The sequence below is a fragment of the Siphateles boraxobius genome, unplaced genomic scaffold (assembly GCF_051911475.1).
Source record: "Siphateles boraxobius isolate OS27281-9 unplaced genomic scaffold, OSU_SipBor_1 19, whole genome shotgun sequence".
Classification (NCBI taxonomy): Eukaryota; Metazoa; Chordata; class Actinopteri; order Cypriniformes; family Leuciscidae; genus Siphateles; species Siphateles boraxobius.
The window spans coordinates 26,355,836-26,373,848 of record NW_027508799.1 but is presented as its reverse complement, the minus strand read 5'-3'; the positions used below and the strand labels follow the sequence as shown (position 1 = coordinate 26,373,848).

Here is an 18,013-nt window from a genome sequence, read left to right as displayed (position 1 = left end):
CTTAACAACTCGATTCTTTGGAGCTTTGTGGATCAATTACTAATCCTAGATTATTTTGATCTGTACAGTAAGGTCTTCCAGCCAAATCAAACACAACAATTGCTGTTTCTTTTGTGTTTTGTCTTTTCATTTTGCTGTTGGCAAGTTTGCTTGCATTTTCATGGTGACTCCCTAAGCCTGTTTGTCACCTTATGTAACAGTGAGGGGTTGCAAAATATGTTGATTTCACCCTACAGCTTATCTGGAATATTTTACCCATGCAGTAAAATTGTGGGAATAGTCACTGGAACAAAATAGGATGCGTTATTCCCCATGTAATCAAAACATATGCTTTTCTGACCACTTTTATACACGTGATTGGTCTTAATACAGGTGTAAACAGGTCTTCTTGAAAAGTTTTATTTCAATTTAGAATCTACACAATGTTTTCTAAATAGTGTTTTCAAGCATTTAAAGCAACACCAAGGAACTTTTCCTCTGCGGTCGCCCTACAGGTTGGAAGCGGAATTGTCCATTACCGCTGTCGTAAATAATTTAGCTTACTGCAGCCTACTGTCGCATGCGCCTGCTGTTTATCCAGCACCGGCTCTGGAATCAATAATGGCCACAGACAAGGTAGAGTATGATGCATGATTTTATGAAAGAAATCACAAACGAAGAAAAACTATGTATGCCGTAAAGCAGTTGAATTTTGTAGTTCTTTTTGTGCTCCGGTTACTCCCCGAAACCCGAAGTTACATAGTGCCAGTAAAAGCGATACAGGCCACGTCAGGCTATGGCAGACGTGTCATTTAACCTATTGTAAGTCGATGTATCATCACAAGGGTCTTGGAAATATGTGACCCGTCACAGAAACCAGGGACACAAGTCGGCAGCACAACTTTCGAGCAAAATGAGAAAGAAGAGTTTTTTTTCAAAAATTGGTGATTTTCAATTTTTTGGAGAATCTGTTAATTGAAATCACGAAGAAGCCTCTCCATGTTTGAGATAGCAGTATTGGTATATTTAAAAGCTTACATTTTGAGGTTGAAATCGGCTTGTTTTCGGAGATTCTAGCATGCAGTAGGGGCGTGGCGTGTCATTGTCTGTGTGTATTTCCATACTGAATAACCCGGCGCTTTTGCCCCCGCCCTCCAAGTCAACCACATGGCTACTTATTATGCTGTGCTCTGGCCAGCTCTCTCTGATATCAAAATTCAATGAAGATGGATGCCGCAAAGATTGTCGCAGACGAGATGAACCGTCTGGCAGTTACACCGAAAATGTTTTCGCCGCACTTCGTGGGCTCGGGAAACTGAACCGGAGGTATGGGCGCAGCGCGCTCGCCCTCAGTGCTTCAATACGGCGGCTCGGCTCGCTGACAGCGGTGGCTGGCTGTTTCATATGTGACGGAGAATCGAAATAGAGGATGCAGTTAAGACCTTTGCTGCTGCGATGAAGGCCTGCCGTGCGTGTTTCTGAAATGTAAGTTAAGCTTCATTTGCTCTTTAGTCGTTATTTAAGATGCTGAACCTGCTGATGATATAATGTGCTTGCGGACATTTCATTTGTGTGTGTATACGCACATAAGAAAGTGGTGTAAAGAGATTTGCAACAGTAATTTGAGGAGGTGAAATGTGATTATTTGGAAAATTGCAGAAATGACTGCTTAAAGAAAAATGCCAGCAGGCATTTGCCTCCTACATAAACTTTAATATTGTTGACATTTTGGGCACACGAGCGTTGCGTACTATTTGCGCTATATGTAGGCCTATGGCTTATTGGTCTTTGTTTGTTGTTGTTGGTTTTGCGTTATATGTATATGGCATATTGGTCTTTGTGTGTTGTTGCTGGTTTTGCGTTATACTGTATGTATATGGCATATTGGCCTTTGTGTGTTGTTGCTGGTTTTGCGTTATATGCAGGCTATATGGCATATTGGTCTTTGTGTGTTGTTGCTGGTTTTGCGTTATATGTATATGGCATATTGGTCTTTATGTGTTGTTGCTGGTTTCGCGTTATATGCAGGCTATATGGCATTATTGGTCTTTGTGTGTTGTTGCTGGTACGTTGCAAATAGAGGGGCAGCACAATTGTTTTTCACCTAGTGCGGCAGAAGTGCACTCATTCGAAGTGTAAAAAAAGCTGTAAAGCACATGGAGGAGCTTTACAGGGGGTATGGCTTATCTAAATGAGATGTAAATGAGCCCTATTGTCACCCCCAGCAGCAGAGACAGGTGAGAACTGCACAATCTTTAGCTCGTTTTCTCCTCTTTGAGCTTTTTTAAGTGCCTACTTTAAAATGGCCACAACTTCTCCAAATATTATCAGATTTCCACATGTTACACATCGTTGGAAAGCTTGGATATTACACTCTCAGAATCTATGAATAACTCAAAATGCCCCAGAACCGACTTGTGTCCCTAGTTTCCGTGACTGGTCACATATATTATGAAGGTTGAAAAACTACATAGTGTTACTTTAAGGTGGCTAATCATAAAGGTTATGTACATTTTGATTATGATCTGTATCATATGATCCAAACTTAATACTGTCATAACTGAGCACTTTATATCACAAAACACTTCTAGAAATTAATTTAAAGTGTTATAGGTTCCAACACGGTCTCATGAGAGTTTGTATGAAATGACAAACTCGTAAAAAAAAGTAGGGACATAACCATAAAGCCCAACCTCTAACCCAAATTTTAAACATATTTGGCATTGTAACAGTACAAAAAAAAAACATAAAAGTTTGAACGGTTGATATATTACCATGACTCCCATCTCATACGAATTAAAAGTTGTCATTAGATAAAAAGTAGTATGCCATGTTTTCGCCACAGAATAGAAAATAAAAAATCTAATTGCGACTTTTTATCTCACAATAAGTTAACATCTCGCAATTCTGACTTTTTCTCGCAGTTGCGAGTTTATATCTCGCAATTCTGAGGGGAAAAAAAAGTCAGAATTGCGAAAATTATCTTTTCAATTGTTTTATTCAGTGGCGTAAAAATAAGGTGACAAAAAACAAATATAGGTGTTTTTCTTCAACTTCTATATAAAAGAGCTTTTTTTCTCAGGTGTTTTCAGTCATGCTGAACGCCGCATGGTGCATTGGCATTTGACTATTGCTGTCTTGAAGGTATGCGTTTAAGGTATCCGCTTCGTTAGGCCTTATTCTGTTGACTGCACACATAAGGCATCATGCCATGTAATTGTAGAGATCTAGTCATTCTCCGCTCCTGTCATCTTCCTCAGCAGAGGATCTCGAAGCGAGAAGTTAGTCTTGTCTCAAGCTGAGTGAAGAGCAAGACGTCTTCTCCCTCCTATTACACCACTGTCAAGCTAAACAGCTGCACGTCATGTCGCCATTGTGCTCGTGTTTTTGTAAGGCATTGCAGGTGCAAGAAACATCCTTATCGCTGCTGGAACATATTCTGGTCTTTACATATGGATGAGCTGCACGAGAAAGTGCGGCGCGGAGAACTAGTTGATAAAGAATGTGGACTGATGAGATATTCTCCTACTGACACGTCGCATTTGCCGGCTTCTACAACTAATATGCTTTACCTCATGTTTACTATTCCAGGGGAAAATGTGGGACTGTGCTACTTTGCCAGAGGAGCACATGAGAGATGTCAATCAACGTGCAGGGACAAGGGATTTAAAGATGTCGTGCCGCATTCAGAGATTTAACAGTGTGGTCTGTGTCAGGTATCAACAACTACACCATCAGAATTGTAATGCTGTAAGACGCATATCATTAGTGTTTGATTTGCACCTCAGATGAAGAACGCTAACTGCTTTTTCTTCAGACTTGGAAGAAGTTTCACATTTAATAAAAAAATTGACTTTGAACACTGCAAGCTGCAAGGCTGCCTAGTGTTTCAACACTTTTGCCAAGACTTATGAATTTCATTTGAATTGGGTAATCTTTCAGTGGTGTACATAACACGAATTCAGAATAAATGCATTTCATTTAAGTAATCAAGTATTTCATTTAAAACAATTATGCCCTTTTAAAACTTTTGCAGTTGGTAAATGGCAAAGCGACGTTCATTTGCTTTGGCATTAATATAACTCATTTTATGCATAGCAAAGTTAAGCATTAATACACTACCATTCAAAAGGTTGTGGTCAGTAAGATTTATTTTAAAAAGAAATAGCCTACTTAAGCAAGAATGCATTCAATTGATAAAAAGTGACAGTAGGCTACATTTATGTTACAAAAGATTTCTATTTCAAATAAAAAGTGTCCTTTTGAATGTTCTAATCATCTAAAAATCCTGGAAAAAAGAATGATTTTTTTTCACATTTTCACGGTTTTCACATTTTAAACAGTTTTCAACACTTTAAGAAATTTTTCTTAAGCAGCAAATCAGCATATTATAATCATGTGACATCAGGATCATGTGACACTGAAGACCGGAGTAATGATGCTGAAAATTCAGCTTTACATCACAGGAGTAAATAACATTAAAACAATTAAATGTAAACATCTATTTTAATAATAATTTCACAATATTACTGTTTTTACTGTATTCTTGATCAAATAAATGTAGCCTAGGTGAGCATTCTTTTAAAAGCATAAAAAAGACCGACCCCAAACTTTTCAATGGTAGTTCATATAAAAATAAAATAAATAAATAACATAGATAACATACATTTTTTTAAGAGGCAACCAAAAATCGTATGATATACTTATTTAGACATTTTTTATGGTAGACGTAAAATTTTAATTCTAAAATATTTTTTCATATCCGATTTCCAACATAGATCAAGCTTCCCAATCAGCCGACTCTCTGTTTGTTCAAACAATGGTACAAGGGTGAGTGTTCAGGAAATGATACTCATTACTTTTTACTACTTTGAACGTGGCTCGTCCAATCATAATTACTAGCATTTTCTAGCATTTTCTTTTTTCTTTCAAAATAAAATCACAGTAATTTAATGTCTTTCTTCCTAAGTGACATTTTGCATCATCCATGTCTTGTAGGCCATGGCACACAATGCTAACAACCTACATAGCCTACAGTACATGCTACTACGAGATCACTGATGTCAGGGCTGCACAAAGCAAAACAATGTAACTAGGTCTTTGGCTGTACAATCTCTTGTTGATTTGTATAATTCACTGTTTTAGAGCGAGACAGGGAAGGAGAGCGCTTGTACGAGACAGAACCGAACACAAATAATGCAGTATGATTTCCCAAAAGGACCTGTTAATGGCCAACACATGAATTGATCTCTCACCAGTCTCACCAGTAATTGGGATGCCGACTGTGGTGTCACTTTATTGATTTTTCACTGGTAGCCAACTTGCACCCGGGTTGTAGGACAACGATGACTAAATAACAGCCAGACCAATGATCTTAATGCTAGGAGCCAAGCACAGCTATTGATTTCATTACTGAATGCCTCCTAGGCTCCAAGCACATACATTTTTTGTATCGACCCAAGGCGGCGTCCACATTTCTTCCTGCACTGTCACATGCACTGTGCCTGGGCATTCAAAAGCAGAACGCTGAGTAGGCCTATGTACAAATACTTGCTTGGATGCATGTTTACACCATAAATTTGCATCATGCAATCAGCATGTGAAGGTGACCTGCTTTGACAGGGTTGGCAGTTTTATGTCTCCAAAAACACATCTGAATTACCTCCATTTACTACATGGCTCTCTGGATAATAAAGTGCATCATCCGGGTGTTTGAAGTACAGTTTTTCTTTTTGGAATTTTCACTGTGAACAGTCAGGGATAGAATGGGATTGAATAGTGCACAAGTCCGCTGTGAATTGGGATGCACATATGAGTGCAAGTCTTGGTATATCCATAGTTTTTGGTGAGACTCTGGATATCGTTTCCATGTCAACCAGAGCTTAACGGCAACTGCAGCCGTTAAAAAAGTCATAATTATGACAAAAAAGACAATAAATCATAATTCCAGTATGAGATTAAAAAGTTGATATATTAAACCATAATCATGAGATAAAAATCCAAATTATTAGATACTAAGTCATAATTATGATAAAAAGATAAAATTATTACATAAAAACGTGAACTTAAAATGACATAAATATTTGTTTTTAATTAATTTCAGAAACATAATTTCATAATTTTGACTTTTGGGCTTCCATATAAAACCTTAAATAAATGACTATAAACATAGTAATTTAGATCAGAACAACAAACCAGTAAGAGATACAAAGAATGAAAAAGTTAGGGAAAAGAGGTTTATTTTAGTGTCCTTGTTACACCTGTTACATGTACTTACTATAGTAACAACAGTAAATTATGAATAATTGCATGCATATAACCCTAAACCAAACCTAATCCGGTAACGCTTCCTTTTACAGTACATTAACTTACGTGTACTTACCTAAGAAAGTACTGGGTAATAATGCTTAATTTTACAGTGCGTTAACTTACGTGTACTTACAGTGTACTTACCTAAGAAAGTACTGGGTAATATAAGGTAAGTACATGGGTTAAGGTTAGATTTAGGGGTAGGTTCAGGGTTAGTACCTAGTTATTACCCAATTATTGTAATTACTATAATAAGTACATAGTATGTACATGGGGAACAGGACTGTAAAAGGAAGCGTTACCCCTAATCTAAACCCTATAAGTATATGTGCTGTTAATTACTCAGTAGTCAAGTCAAGTCATCCTCATTTATATAGCGCTTTTAACAATGTAGATTGTTTCAAAGCAGCTTTACAGAGATAAACATATAATTTAAGGTAACAGAGATTGGTTTGGTTTTATAGTGGTTCTTGAAAAATGTTTTTTCCAGCTAAAGTTAGTTTTGATTGATTCACTTCCGTCTAAATGATCATTTGTTATTAAATTAGGGGCCGCTAAGACGACACCGTTCTCTCTAAACAGACTTTAAACGTGAACCTGTGATAGACGCTGATGGCGTTCACATGTGCATTAAGAATTGATTCTATAGTTATGTGCATTTGAATATATGTGCGCAGGTTTGTAATTCCTTACAAACCATGCCTAAACAAACTGCTTGTCTTGTCTATAAATTTTGATGCAGAATTTTATTTTATCTTATCACTTCGGGTAGGTACGCGAACCAAAAAATTCCACAACGCTTTATCTGTAGAGTGGTATAGGGATCCTCCATAGGGAGAGGCTAGTTGGCACTTCAGCACTGCATTGTCATCGGGTCCAGGTGAAAGTCCTTCGTCAGATCTGGAAACGGCCTGGATCCGACAGGCTGCGGGAAAACCTCGGGATAAACAAAGACACTAAAATTAGCGTAGATGCCATTCTTCTTATGATGTAACGAGTACATCATTATTTAATGGAAGTGTTCCCAGTTCCGGCTGACCTAATCTAAGCAGCCTAATATTGAATTATAGAAGTCTATAGAGTGTTATGTGAATGCTAGGTCAAAGAGATGTGTTTTTAGTCTAGCTTTGAACTGACAGACTGTGTCTGCTTCCCGGACAATGTTAGGAAGATTGTTCCAAAGTTTTGGTGCTAAATAGGAAAAGGATCTACCGCCAGCAGTCGATTTAGATATTCTAGGTATTATCAACTGGCCAGAACTTTGAGATCGCAATAGACGTGAAGGGCTATAATGTGTTAAGAGCTCGCTCAAGTAGTGGGGAGCTAAACCATTTATTGCTTTGTAAGTAATCAGCAATATTTTAAAATTTATACTATGTTTAATAGGGAGCCAATGCAGTGTTGACAGAACCGGGCTAATATGGTCGTACTTCCTGGTTCTGGTAAGAACTCTAGCGGCTGCGTTTTGAACTAGCTGTAGTTTGTTTATTAAGCCTGCAGGGCAACCACCCAATACTTAAATGTATTAATAATTAGTGATTACATTGAAACAAGGCCCACTTAAAGTAAAGTGTAACCAAAACATTTTATTATTTAAAGTGCCCCTATTATACTTTTTCAAGCATTATCTTTCATGTAGTGTGTAATATAGCTGTTTGTGAACGTGAAATGTCTGCAAAGTTTTAAAAATCAAAGTGCACGAGTTATTGCCTCCTAAACGAAAGAATCGATTCTGAACTGGCGAAACGAGTCTTCAGCTTCTTGCTTCCTGTTACATACCTATGTAACTGTAACAAATTTGCAAAATGCCAGTTTAAAGTCTTCATTGTGAACAAAGTCTACCTTGCCCCGGCCTCAAACACTAGTTGTAAATGAGGCTTGGAAGAATTTGGTTCGTGTTGTCGACATTTCGAGAGACGCCGTTTTCAGCTTTGCGTGCGAATCCACTTTACATGCACTTCAAAAGGAATGTCTAAGGACACGCACTGGAATTGATATGGAAAAAACCTTGTTTGTATCACTATGTATCAAACACTGAGGAAGCCTCTGGAGCTGAAAATCAGACATGGTAATAGCCATTTCATTTCTGACACGCGCAGTAAGTGGTCGACCAATCACAACAGGGCCGTCTGACCAATCAGAGCAGAGTTTTGGAAAGGAGGGGTTTAGAAAGAATGTTTTCACACTCTGTCAGAAACGAGGTGATGTGCAATGTATTTATGAGAAAATTAAAGTGTCTTGCTTAATGTTAAAGATTCTCTTAGTCCATCAGTACTTTAACTGCAAACAACAATGTTAGCTATGGTTACCAAAAGATAATATCACAGAAACAGCACGGCAGCTTCTCGTTAAAAGCCTCCTTGTGAACACTTGAGAGTTTTCTGCAGCTCCTGTAGGCATCTGTTAAGTTCTTTCAGTCTTTAATATTCTATCCATCGACAATGACCCTTAACTAGCAGAGCCATTAGGAAAAGAGGCTACTTGTTCTGCACTTAATTACGGCAAACACTGGTGCTCATTATCGTAAAGAGCTTGTTTCCCCATAAGCTTCACCTAAACTCTGAGTTTAATGACAAAATTAGTCAACCTGTACAATTACTAATGATCTATTATGAAAATCAAACACACAAACAACAGTTAAGTGGAGACTCAAAAATCACTTTCAGAAAACATTACCATCACAAATCCACACATGTACTTTTGTGCTAAATCAAAATATGTCCAATGCATTTGGAAGAGGATGGCACTAGCAGCGGGTTGTGAGTTCAAATCCCAAATTTTCAAAACTGTATCTACAGGCAAAGTTTTGCAAACTAAATATCTCCAATCTCAGTCAATGAACTCTCTGTTAATCATCTCACATTCCCAACAGTAGCTTGACACCTTTTTTGCGGCATGGGCCTACGAGTGAGTTACGTCAGAGTAGTCATGGGCGGAAGGTCTCATATCGGATATGGCTCCGGGGTGCAAATTAAGATAATTACGTACTGTGAATTCCTCGATAAGTGGCCCTCCAAACTCAGGCGGTACAGTGTTCACGCTTACTTAATGCACATCTGAACAAAAGCTCCTGCTCCTGCTAGGCGTAACGCTTGGGCCTCGGCGCTCTGCAGGAGGGCTCGTCTCATTAGGATGCTTATTTTAACGAAGCGTCTCCATGCTGCAGATCACTGCGTGGCCCCATGGATCCGCTCTCCTCCTCACAAAGGGAAATAAATCTCTTTTCGGCAGGATAATTACCAAGATAATTTTATCCGTAATGATGCTTGTCAGTCAGGAGAGCTGATGAAATTAGAGATGTTCTTGTGTAAGGGAAAAAAAAGAGAGAATCCCAGCAGATTTATCTGTCAAGAATGAAGAGAGATGAATAAAGAAACTAGCGAAATAACTTTCTTTTCTTCAACCTTACATATAATGGTGTTCAGTAATCGTACACAAACATCAGTGTGTTCTTAAAGAAATGGTTCACCTAAATATGAAAATTCTGTCACTATTCACTCACCCTTATGTTTCAAACCTATATGATGTTATTATTTCTGTGGAACACAAAAATAAGTTTGTTTAAGAGTCATTAAGTAACTTTTACCATATAATAATAATAATTTGTTACATTTATATAGCGCTTTTCTCGGCAGTCATAGTGCTTTACATATGGAAGGGGGGAATCTCCTCAACTATCACCAATGTGGAGCATCCACCTGGATGATGCCACGGCAGCCATATTACACCAGAACGCCCACCACACACCAGCTTATAGTGGAGAGGAGACAGAGTGATGAAGCCTATATATATATATATATATGGGGATGATTAGGAAGCCATGATGGATGGGGGCCAATTGGCAAATTAAAAGCCTACTCTTTCGAAGGATGGGATTTTTAATCACCACAGACAGTCGGGACCTCGGTTTAACGTCTCATCTGAAGGATGGTAGAATGTCTGGAAAGTTCCAAAATGGACCAAAATATCCAAAAAATCTCCATAAATGGCTCAACACGACTACTGCGTTATATTTCTAAACTTTTGAAGTCATCCGATAGCTCTGAGCGAGGAACAGTTACAACTACACATCAACACCATTGACAGCAAAATGGCATTGATTGCAAAAGCCATTTTTAAATTTTGAACTGCAACATGATGCAATCTTAATTTTATCTGCAAATATTTGTATTTTATTTGTACTATTTTTGCATTTAAAAAAATCACTTGACTGGAATAGTACAGCACTAGATACTTATAGATTTTTTCATGCAACAAATAGTTAAAAAATAATAATAAAAAAAGTCAATATTTTTGATGTTTGTAGATGCTTACAATAATTTGGCATGGGACTATTACTTATATTGTGCCATACACATGGTTAATTGCTTCTGCTTGTATCCTACAAGTGACTTTGGATAAAAGAATCTGCTAAATGAATAAAAGTTCATTAAAAACTTGAAATATAGCACATGAAGTCATACGGACTACTTTTATTCTGGGATTTTTTGGAACTTGATTATGGAAGTTTGAGTTAGAAATTTAATTTATTTCTCAGATTGTGACTCTCATTTTCTAATTATCTTAGTATAACCTTTTTTATTATTTATTGGTACAAACACTTCCACACTTGACAGATAAAATGTCAAACAGTGAAACGTTCATGTCAAACATAAAAACAGAAAATTAAATATTTCTCATTTTGTGTTTCATGAAAGACAATAGAACATACAGGTTTGGAACAAAATGAGAGTAAATGATGACATAATTTTTTAGCGCACTAACCATTTAATCTATCTAAACTCCACTGAAGTGTTGACATTTACATTAACTTTGGTGTTAAAGATAAAGCAATCTTTTGCCTGGTACATAATAAACGTCTGCTTTCCATTGGTGGATATCATATATATCTTGACACTTCATTAGCTGTTCACACACACACACACACACACCTGGATGTAAACATGTAGACATGCTCAACTTTATAGTCAGTGCTAGGAAAACACAGCCTTTTAACCACAAAAAAACCTGCACTTGATCGCAACATATAAAGCTAGAGAGCCAATACTTACTCCAGTTACACTGCAACTGCACAGCTTTGATCTTAGATGTGAATTTTCTTAACTTGTCTGGGCTTTCAAAAAAGGGCTACTTAAATTATTTCAGAGATGACGCTTTTCTTCGATATGGCAAAGGTAGAGCCCTCCTGTGGATTTGGAAAGATAAAAGGTGTTCAAACAGACATCACGACAGGTTTATTATATTACTTAGCATAAGCACTGCCAACCATCCCTTAAAGGAATAGACATCTTTTGTTTTTTCCTTTAAACAACTAAAAAAATTAACAGTGAGGAATTGGGACCCTGCTCTTGTGTTGTTTCACTCAACAAAGGCGCGTGAACAATCGCTTATTATGTCAAACTTTGACAATGACAGAATTGGAACAGGGTTTCTTCAGCGCCGTCCCCCACGGGGAGCCCCCCCTACACACAAAACTCTGGAAAGAAAGTTTACTTTCCCTGTCATATGAAATTACATTCGCATTTGCGGAGCTTAACAGACCATCAGAACGGAAACAAGTAACAGTGTTGGGCGAAACGCATTACAAGTAACATGAGTTACATATTCAGAATACTTTTCTTCAAGTTGCTAGTAAAGTAACGCATTATTTTTAAATTTACAACAAAATATAACATTTTTCAAATAAGTAACACAAGTTACTTTGTTTTCCCACTTATTGAGTAATTTGCATTTCCTTCAGTCTGAGGCTTCTTCATTTCACTTTTGGCGTGAAAGGGCCTTTAAATTTGCCAAAAATAAAACTTTCGTTTTTTGTTATTAAAAAACAAACAAGCAGAAATAGTAACGCTAAAGTAACGTAACGCATTGCTTTCTATAAAAAGTAACGGAACCAGTTTCTTTTTTAGGGACTAACACAATATTGTAACACATTATTTTTCAACAGTGACAAGTAAGGTGTTGTGGAACATATGAAAGACCTTTAAGGTTGGCCATCGAGTAAACTAGCTTTTTTTTTTCTTCAGACATTTGAGTGGATATTCCCTTATTCCCTTACATTAGCATTAAAGTTCAACAGCCCCAGGCCAGGTATCCATGCTGATTTTCCACAAAATAGCAATTGTGATATTGTTTTTATACAAAGGTTCAATTAACAAGTTAATACTGAGCAACTTATATTTTAGACACAATATTTATTGTTCTGCAAACTAAAAAAGTTACATACGAAACCAAAGCAGCAACAAAACTTTTTTTAATCCGATTTGAGTAGATTGAGTAAATGATTCAATGACTCACTAATAAATGCAGTTTGTTTGTTTGTGTGTGTGTGTGTGTGTGTGTGTGTGTTACATTTATACAACAAAAATATATAATTTTATAGTATCTTATATTTTGTTGTATATATGTATTGTTATATTTTTAAATGTTTATAAAATATATATTTGTGGATGATATAATGCTAGGAAGATAGGAACAGTATTTCATTCCGATTTGTGTTGATTGAGTGAATGCTTCAATGACACACTAATAAATATATACATATATATAAAAATATAGACTGTACATTAGGGATAGGAACAAAGTGTTTCATTCCGATTTGTGTTGATTGAGTAAATGCTCCAATGACTCACTAATAATAAAAAAATTAAAATAAATAAAAATAAATAAATAAATATATGTATATATATATATATATATATATATATATATATATATACACACACACTGTATATTAACTCATAGACCATTTGAACTCATTGACGGACCTCAACTGTTGTAAAATAAAGGGTACATTTCTATAAACAACAAAAGTTAGTTTGACTCAAAATAGTCTGTAATGTTTCGCTTGCTATTCGTACTAAACTTCCCCCTCCGTGGCAGCAATAAAACTTGAAATGACTTCAAACGAGAAAGCACAAACAAGATGAATTCTGCTGTGGTAAAACGAATACACCTCAAACAGAGTCATTAGCAGGAAAGGGTTCACAAATTAAAACAGTAAAAGAGACTAAAGATCGATTGTTGAGGATTTCGGCTGGCATCGCAGCGTGAGAACGGCAGCCGGATGTTTGTGTGCAGTAAGGAGGGGTCTGGATCATACGCTAACCTCCATTCAGTGTGCTAGCTGGCGGCCCCAGTCATTGACAGGAAGGAGGCCGCTAGGGTATTGATTGATTAATCAAAGCTAATGTGCTTTTGATCAGCGAGGGCTGCCCTATTAACCAGCTAAGGAAAGAGGGGGAGAAATGCTCCATCTTTTATTTACCCACTTGCAAGGTCCCTTGTTGGCTTCCATCGCTAACTTCAAAGGAGACTGTGACAATTCTGTCACAGTTTTGACTGATAAAAAAAATAAGTTTTTTATACATTTTCCCTCGACAGTAGATTTTGTTTAATCGTTTCCAACCTCGCTCTGTTTTAATATGTGTCGAGGAAGAGAATACAAGTCTCATGTTTTCTTCATGACTGTTTCCTTTCTCGTCTAGTTGTCTAGTGGGTTGTCCTCTTTTTCGCACTGTGCCATTTAATGCCATGTACTGCCTGTCACAAGGACACCCAGGGAAACTTCATGCAACTTTTTGTTGTTTGCTATAATTTATCCCCTTGTTCCAGGTTGGAGTGCACACACTTTCGGTGTCAAGCATCTGTTTTGCGAGGCCTAAAACGACAATATATACAAACCTCCCCTAAGAAAACTCTATTATTCATTTGTTTGCACATCAAATGATGGATATTTAGAAATAATTTCAAAGTGAATGTAAAAGAGTCCTTGATACACCTTTATTCTAACAGAAAACCATTTATTTTTTTAAATACTATATTATTTACGGTACTATATTACATTACGTTTTTAATATTAAAAAAATATATATATATTTTTGTTGTTTTATTAACATTTTAAGATTTTTAAAAGTTATAGTGCAACGGCAAAGTAGTTTTCTGACCTCATACATCCACCAGAAAATTACTGTGCCGATGCACTATAACTTTAATTGCAAACGTGTGGCTAAGAAAACTAAGTTAGATCAGAGAAAAGGTCTGACATTTGTATTATACTGTATATACACACTTTTATCAAGGCACAACTTTATTGACCAATAATAATAACTACTTAAATGAGGCCTCACAAAAATTTTATAAATTTACTGAGTTTTTAAAAACATTGACAGATCATTTAAAATAAAATCTGGTTATTAAGTCATGTGGCTCACCTTACAGTATGCGTAATTAATATACACCATATAATAATATTTGGCTATAACTGCTACAAAGAGCTGTGTAAATATAGTGCTGTTAGCAAGATTTGATAGGTAGCATTATTCTGCAGAATTTATGAGCGGCCCATCGTGAATTCTCCTGATTCCTCCAATGGCCATTCCAGGCCTGTCTGAGGACATGAATAGTCATCACATAATTATAGTAATTCTGATATAGCATAAATTCATACAATACACTACAGCCTTTTACCTTAATAAAGGGATAGTTCACCCAAAAATGAACATTCTGTCAGTATTTCTGTCAGTACTTATGTTGTTCCAACCCCGTAAGACCTTCGTTCATCTTCGGAACACGAATTAAGATATTTTTGATGCAATCTGAGAGGCTTCTCCAGGGATTGAAACTTGCCAGCCCCGAAAAGTTATTAAAGACATCGTTAAAATAGTCCAAGTGACTACAGTGGCTCAATCTTAAGTTTATCAAGCGACAATAATACTTTTTGTTCACAAAAACAAACAAAAATAACGACTTTATTTCAACTTTCATTTCCTTCTCTGTTGGCCTCTAGTCAGTTAACGTAGTCTGATAGCGTAGTGCTACATCGCACGTAGACTCACTATTGGCCGACGCTGGTCATGTGTGTGATGCGTGTGACGTACAACAACAGAAGCTTACGCTAGTGAACTGACTCGAGGTCCACAGAGAAGGAAATGAATAGTTGAAATAAAGTCGTTATTTTTTTTTTTTTGCGCACAAAAAGTATTCTCGTCGCTTGATAAACTTAAGATTGAGCCACAGTAGTCACTTGGACTATTTTAACAATGTCTTTAATAACTTTTCGGGGAACAAGGTTCAATCCCTTAAGAAGCCTATGGAGGAGTGATCCAGCTCTCAGATTTAATCAAAAATATCTTAATTCGTGTTCCGAAGATGAACGAAGGTCTTACAGGGTTTGAACAACATGAGGGTGAGTAATTACTGACAGAACTTTCATTTTGGGGTGAACTATCCCTTTAAAACTAAGGCCACATCCATACGAAGCCAGAGCTTTCCCTATCCAATCTTTTTTTTTTCCTCGTTCTAAATTTATTTTCCGTAAACACGGAGTCGTCTCAAGAAATATATGCGGACACACGAAACCACTGAAACTGACTTAAAACGATATGGTATACATGCCAGACCAGTATGTGGCGCTGTAATTCTGCCACATAGATACACTAAACAATGAGAAGAAGACTTGCGCATAACCTTGCGCGATCTATACGAACCCAACACGACAGCAAGGTGAAGAAGAAGATTGCTCACCGTAGCACAGGAGCAGAAGAATTTGCTTTAGTAAAGCTAATAGGCTCAGTAACTTCTGCAGCGCGAGCATATAGTCCGCCATTGTTGTTTTGACGTAGTGGTGAGTGACTAATGCTGACACGTGGCGTGATGACATCATCGCTTCACAAAATGTACGGATTGGCCATACACACGAAAACGCAAGGTTGTCGTTTTCAGATTTATCCACTCTGGGACCCGGTTTAAAAAAAAGAGCGGTTTTCAGTGTCCCAAAATGCCGGATCCGTCTGGACGAAACACCAATACGATACAAAATTTGTACGTATACAGCTATACGCTTCTCCGTGTGGACAGGGCCTAAGAGTAGAGAAGTTCAACTAAGAGAAACTTAAAAAAGAGCCTACAAATACATCAACTTCCAAACTGAAGGGCAACTTCTTGGCCACAGCGTGCTTTTGTGGACACAACAAGACAATCAACTGCACACAAACCCACCCCAGAAGGCACGTTTGCTAGCCTTGTGGCATTTCATATCATGTTCAAAGTTCCTAAAAGTACACTTGTTTCTTTCTTTACATTCAGATGAAGGGAGACCCACCTGAGTGTAGACTAAGTATCTTGTTTCATGTTGGGTGACTCTCAAAGCCAAGGAAAACTCAAGGTCTTTTTGCCGGGTCCTTCCGAGGTCTCTGAGGGAAATATATATCATATTTAATAAAAAAAAGTTCAGAAGCAACTCTCTCAACACGTATACAAACACACACAAGCAACTTAATACACAAATGGCACTTACAAGTTGTGTGAAGTCACCTTTGTCTTTGTTTTTCCTCTCAAGTTCTCGTTCCCTCCCCTCCTGTTCTCATTTGAGAGCCTGTTTCCTGCTCAACCCCTGCCCTTGAGTTTTTCCCAATGTCAGTGCACACTTCAAACACCAGCTGACAAGCTCAGAGGAGTCTGCTGAGAATCCCTATTCGAAACAATTATTCTGTCTCCTACACGCTGGCAGATCTCTTCCCAGTGCATTACGCTTAATCAAAAGGTCCCTTTGACCCATCAACAACTCCATGGACGTGCTGATACACTTGCCCCTCGCCGGTAGGTATAAATATAGTTATGCTCATATGTTTAATATATAAAAACAAGCAGTGCAGATGACGATTTCTAGAACCGGGAATGCCTGGAGAACATGTTTGGGTCGAGAAAACTCTCTCTTTCTCTATATCTTAAAACCTTCAGGCAGTCACCGTACCTGGGAAAGGTTTGATAAACAAACAACAGGCTTTCATCTTGTGGAACTAAATCATTTAATATTTAAAGCTGGGGTAAAACACCTCAGGAAACTTGTCCGTAGTCTGGATGCGGAAACGCAGCTCCACAAGATACAGATGCTCCTGTGAGGAACCCCTTTACCAATGTAATTCTTAACCTTTATAGTCCCGTTTGATTTTACTTTAGGATAAGAGTCGTCATTTAAATTCCAAAATAGCCAAACTGGTCCAATTTGACCCTAAATCATGATGTGCAAACCTGAATTTTAAAACAGCATTTATAAAATTCCCCGTACAGCCTCACAGGAGTCAATAATTACACTCCCTGATTAGAAACAAGACGATCAATAAAGATCACCGCCATGTTTTTGGAGTATCCATCAAATGTTGTAATCTGCGAATGGAGCTTGATCTTTCAGTGCCCCTCCCTCAGACTCATCTTCACCAGCTGAACCTCCTTTGCAAGCTTTTTTCATTTATTCGGAGTATTTTCATATTGATTGTGCTGCAACTGTGGCCTTTTGTTAGGTCTGAAATATGGCCTTGTTAATGTACATCAGATTGCAGAGGATCAGTTTCACCTCTCAAGAAGCTGAAGACTTGAATTTGGTCACTGCAAACACCAGTTATCAACTATTAGTGGGTTCAGGGATTGCAAAAAGGATCTTACCTATTATATAGTATATTACCTATTTATATACTATTAATCAAATTAAATAAACTTAATCAACGGCCTTTAGCTGTGAATATTAGCCTCTTAATAAAAGCTTAAAAACTAACTTTTTTAACTTTAACAGTTTTTATTGTCAACCAGCATAACCTTTTACTTGAATGAGAATTTATTGATAGCGGGTAAATGTAAATGCCAACAGTTAAGCTCACGTTAGTCTTTGTAAAAGCCATTCACCTTCCATTTCATCAGCCCTGGAGCATTTTAATGGATTATAAATACTTGG

General features: G+C 37.3%; 1 long non-coding RNA gene across 1 annotated transcript; it reads right to left on the bottom strand.

The window, feature by feature from the left end:
- Positions 1-6,204: 6,204 nt before the first annotated feature.
- LOC143741990 (uncharacterized) lies at positions 6,205-16,551 on the bottom strand. The gene is made up of 3 exons (XR_013205307.1): positions 16,388-16,551; positions 11,340-11,473; positions 6,205-9,632 (listed from the first exon to the last, which is right to left on the bottom strand). It is a non-coding gene; the product is annotated as an uncharacterized LOC143741990 (long non-coding RNA).
- Positions 16,552-18,013: the final 1,462 nt, after the last annotated feature.